Source organism: Cherax quadricarinatus, chromosome 37 (assembly GCF_038502225.1).
Source record: "Cherax quadricarinatus isolate ZL_2023a chromosome 37, ASM3850222v1, whole genome shotgun sequence".
Classification (NCBI taxonomy): Eukaryota; Metazoa; Arthropoda; class Malacostraca; order Decapoda; family Parastacidae; genus Cherax; species Cherax quadricarinatus.
Genome location: NC_091328.1, coordinates 30,410,926 through 30,416,278, shown reverse-complemented (window position 1 = coordinate 30,416,278; position 5,353 = coordinate 30,410,926). Strand labels below are relative to the sequence as shown.

The 5,353-nt window shown below is 43.8% G+C and overlaps 1 long non-coding RNA gene across 1 annotated transcript in view; it reads right to left on the bottom strand.

The window, feature by feature from the left end:
• Positions 1-1,180: 1,180 nt before the first annotated feature.
• Positions 1,181-5,353, bottom strand: part of LOC138853677 (uncharacterized) — a 149,132-nt gene continuing 144,959 nt past the window's right edge. Inside the window, exon 3 of the long non-coding RNA XR_011392842.1 lies at positions 1,181-1,322. This is a non-coding gene — a long non-coding RNA (uncharacterized lncRNA). The remainder of the gene's footprint in view (positions 1,323-5,353) is intronic.

Below are 5,353 nucleotides of genomic sequence, written 5' to 3'. Positions count from 1 at the left end.
TAGACTAGATTGAAACATACCCTAAATTTTCTTATGTGGATTACCAGATATATTTTTTTTTATCTCTATATGGTGTAAGAAAGTTATATTTTGGCAACAAACCTCGCTTGAAAAACACACCTAACCCAACATATCCTAAAATACATCACAGATCAATTTCAGTTGATTTATCATTACTTAAAATCAAAGATATATATTTTTCGTCATGTTCAGATTATTTTTAGCGGGTTTACTGCATAAACAAATCTTTAGGCCAAACTCGCCTATTTGGGCGGAAATCGAACCATTTATCATTTATCTCGCCTCGTGAGAAGCCTGCCAAAATTCTGATGGTCCACTCGACCATCAGTGCTTCAAACATCGGGTGCCCAGTACCACTGGACATGTCACCCTTGATGATAGCACATAAGCTGCTGATGAAGCCACAGGACTAATTTCATTCTCCTCCCGTTTGGAATACCAGACTAAGGCATTTCGGATCTTTGGTGGGCATCTCATGAGGCATGCTAAAGGATCGGGGGTTCGATTCCCGGTCAGTCGCAGTACTGTTACAAATTATTTAAAATTCATCATTAGCAGAAATCTTAAGCTAAAATAAAAGTGCTTAGTCGTTTTTAACGAGGCTAATACAACAGTGGAGCTGGAGTTCAAAGATCATTCTGCTGCTCAATAAATCATTAGAAAGACTCACAGATCACGCAGCTCAGTTCTGGGTTAAGTACTTAAGAATGAGAATAAGTAGTTTAGAGTACATAAAGAGATAAAATTAATTAACTGTTCATGGAATCTCGCACACGAGGATAGACTGAGAGCCTTAAGCTTTACTTAAAGACGTAGGACAAGAAGAGAAATTATTGAAGAAAATACATGGCAGACAGAGTTAAATAAAGGATATGTAAATAGTGTGCTAAGTATATATAACCATGAATAGTGTCGAAATAATTATTCAGGTACGATAAAAACAGATTAGGAAATGATTTAGGAAAGTACGGATTTACTAACAGACATGTAGATGGGGGAATAATCTCAGAAGCGACAATAACAACAAAAGTTACATTAAAATAGGCTCAACTAATATGATAAAAAGACGGTTGAGTTCCATATAGACATACCTACCATGGGCAATAAGATATCAGCAGTTTTCATCTAATTTCAAACTCTTGTGTTTACTCACCGAGAACACGATGTTCACGCTGCTGTAGTATAACAGGCTGACCTAAGGAGACAGTAGCATCCTCCTCCTTAATAACAGTGTATACCGCCGCCACCGTGGCCTGGCACTTGAGCACCAGCTCACCCTTCAGGAAATGCGATTTGTCCACCTGATGGTAACGAAAAATATTAAAAATATGAAACACCATTTTAACTACATTTACCAACAGAACATTTAGAAGTATATAGCAAAATTGTTTAAATAAAGAACTGATTACAACGCAAAAGTGCCTCCAGAAACTCGTCTATTTCGCCTCCCAATATATATATGTATATATATACCTGGAGTTTACCTGGAGAGAGTTCCGGGGGTCAACGCCCCCGCGGCCCGGTCATATCTACATGCGTGTGTGTGTGTGTGTACTCACCTATTTGTACTCGCCTATTTGTGGTTGCAGGGGTCGAGTCATAGGTCCTGGCCCCGCCTCTTCACTGATTGCTACTAGGTCATCTTTCTCCCTGCTCCATGAGCTTTATCAAACCTCGTCATAAAACTATGTATGGTTCCCGCCTCCACTACGTCACTTTCTAGGCTATTCCACTTCCTGACAGCTCTATGACTGAAGAAATACTTCCTAACATCCCTTTCACTCATCTGAGTCTTCAACTTCCAATTGTGACCCCTTGTTTCTGTGTCCCATCTCTGGAACATCCTGTCTTTGTCCACATTGTCTATTCAGTGCAGTATTTTATATGTCGATATCATGTCTCCCCTGATCCTCCTGTCCTCCAGTGTCGTCAGGCCAATTTCGTAGGACAATCCCCTTAGCTCTGGGACTAGTCTTCTTGTAAACCTTTGCACATTCTCTAATTTCTTGACGTGCTTGACCAGGTGTGGATTCCAAACTGGTTCTGCATTCTCCAGTATGGGCCTGACGTATATGGTGTACAGAGTCTTGAGCGATTCCTCACTGAGGTATCGGAGCACTATCTTTAGGTTTGCCAGACGCCCGCACGCTGCAGCAGTTATCTGACTGATGTACGCCTCAGGAGATGTGCTCGGTATTATACTCACCCCAAGATCTTTTTCCTTGAGTGAGGTTTGTAGTCTTTGGCCACCTAGACTATACTGTGTCTGTGGTCTTCTTTGCCTTTCCTCGATCTTCATGACTTTGCATTTGGCAGGGTTAAATTCAAGGAGCCAGGTGCTGGACCAGGCTTGTAGCCAATCCAAGTCGCTTTGTAGTCCTGCCTGATCCTCGACCGATTTGATTCTCCTCATTAACTTCACATTATCTGCAAACAAGGATACTTCTGAGTCTATCCCTTCGTTATGTCTTTCACATATACCAAAAACAGCACAGGTCCCAGGACTGACCCTGTGGAACCCAGCTTGTCACAGGCGCCCACTCTGACACCTCGTCACGTACCATGACTCGTTGTTGCTTCCCTGTCAGGTATTCTCTGATCCATTGCAGTGCCTTTCCTGTTATGAGTGCCTGATCTTCTAGCTTTTGCAGTAACCTCTTGTGAGGAACTGCATCGAAGGCCTTCTTGCAATCCAAGAAAATGTAGTCTACCCACGCCACATGTCTTGTCTTACTTCTGTCACCCTGTCATAAAACTCCAGTAGGTTTGTGACACAGGATTTTCCTTTCCTGAAACTGTGCTGGTTGTCGATTACGCCTGTTTCTTTCCAGGTGCTCCACCACTCTCCTCCTGATGATCTTCTCCATGACTTTGCATACTATACACGTGACACAGGTCTGTAGTTTAATGCCTCTTGTCGTCTCTTTATTTAAAAACTGAGACTACATTTGCCATCTTCCATACCTCAGGTAGTTACCCATTTTCAATGTTGTGTGGTCCCACAGCCTTTGATTTATCAAGTTCACATATCTTCTTCACCTAATCTTCGGTTATGTGTACCTCATTCAGCATTTCTTGGTGTACCTCCTCTTCTGATTTCCTGGAGTTCTACCTGTTTCCACTGTAAATATTTCTTTAAATCTCATGTTCAGCTCCTCACATACCTCTTGGTCGTTTCTTTTGAACTCCCCATCATCCTTCCTCAGTCTGATTACCTGGTCCTTGACTGTTGTTTTCCTCCTAATGTGGCTATACAACAGCTTCGGGTCAGACTTGACTTTCGATGCTATGTCATTTTTGTATTGTCGCTGAGCCTCCCTTATCTGTGCATATTCGTTTCTGGCTCTTCGGCTGATCTCTTTATTTTCCTGGATCCTTTGTCTTCTGTATCTTTTCCATTCTCTAGTACACCTAGTTTTTGCCTCCCTGCACCTTTGGGTGAACCAAGGACTCGTTCTGTTCTTCCCACTATTTCTGTTTCCCTTGGGAACAAACCTCTCCTCTGCCTCCTTGCATTTTGTCACATAGTCCATCATTTCTTTTACTGGTTTTCCTGCCAGTTCTCACTCCCACTGAGCGTTTTGCAGGAAGTTCCTCATGCCTGTGTAGTCCCCCCTTTTATAGTTTGGCTTTTCCCATCCTATTCCTGCTACTTTCTTCACTTGTAGCTCAACAATGTAGTCAAAGCACAGAACCACATGATCACTAGCTCCAAGGGGCCTTTCATACATGATATCCTCGATGTCCGAACTACTCAAGGTGAATACAAGGTCCAGTCTTGCTGGATCATCCTCACCTCTCTCTATCTGGTAGTGTCTCTAACATGATGCATGTGGTTTTCCAGTACCACATCCATCATCTTGGGTCTCCATGTTTCGAGACCCCCATGGAGCTCCAGGCTATCCCAGTCAATCTCATTGTGATTGAAATCACCCATAACTAGTAACTTTGTTCCCCGTGGACACCTCGGCTAGCGTGTCGACCATTGCTCTGTTGCTCTCGTCGTATTCTTCTCTTGGCCTCCTGCAGTTCTGTAGCAGGTTGTACATTACTGCAATTACCACCTTATGGCCCTCAGACTGGATTCTTCCTACTAGGTAGTCCCTTTCGCCCATAACATTTCCTCAAATCCTCACCGGTTTTTAATGAGCAGTGCAACTCTTCCTTCCCCTCTCCTCCCTCTATCTTTCCTGAGGATTTAATAAACGGGTGGAAAGATCACATCTGTTATCATCCTGGTGAGTTTTATTTCTGTGAATGTTATTATGTCTGGGGGTGTCTCTTTGATTCTTTCATTCCACTCCTCGCACTTATTTGTTATTCCGTCTGCATTTGTATACCACACCTTCAACTTCTTTTCTAAAACTGTGGTCTGGGGGGTATGCTGGGGTTGGGGAAGTGGGAAACCTGATAAGGAACAATGGGTAGTTGCTGTTGGGGTGGAGTTTGTAATGAGGTGGGTGGGGACACTGGATATGGCATGTGTGTTTTGGGTTAGAATGTTTGGTTGCATTGGAGTTTTCCTGGTTGGGGGGCTTCTGTAGGTGGTTGTGAGGGAGGCTGTATTTGATCTTCCTCCTGAGTCCGGGTTCTCCTGTCCCTGTGTGTGTGTGTGTGTGTACTCACCTATTTGTACTCACCTGTTTGTGGTTGCAGGGGTCGAGTCCTAGCTCCTGGCCCCGCCTCTTCACCGGTTGCTACTAGGCCCTCTCTCTCCCCGCTCCATGAGCTTTATCAAACCTCGTCTTAAAACTGTGTATGGTTCCTGCCTCCACTACGTCATTTTCTAGGCTATTCCACTGCCTTACAACTTTATGGCTGAAGAAATACTTCCTACTATCTCTCTGACTCATTTGTGTCTTCAACTTCCAATTGTGGCCTCTTGTTTCTGTGTCCCCTCCCTGGAACATCCTGTCCTTGTCCACCTTGTCTATTCCACGCAGTATTTTATATGTCGTTATCATGTCTCCCCTGACCCTCCTGTCCTCCAGTGTCGTCAGGCCGATTTCCCTTAATCTTTCTTCATAGGACATTCCCCTTAGCTCTGGAACTAACCTTGTTGCAAACCTTTGTACTTTCTCTAGTTTCTTGACGTGCTTTATCAAGTGCGGGTTCCAAACAGGTGCTGCATACTCCAGTATGGGCCTGACATACACGGTGTACAGTGTCTTGAATGATTCCTTACTAAGGTATCGGAATGCTGTTCTCAGGTTTGCCAGGCGCCCATATGCTGCAGCAGTTATCTGATTGATGTGTGCTTCCGGAGACATGCTCGGTGTTATACTCACCCCAAGATCTTTCTCCTTGAGTGAGGTTTGCAGTCTTTGGCCAC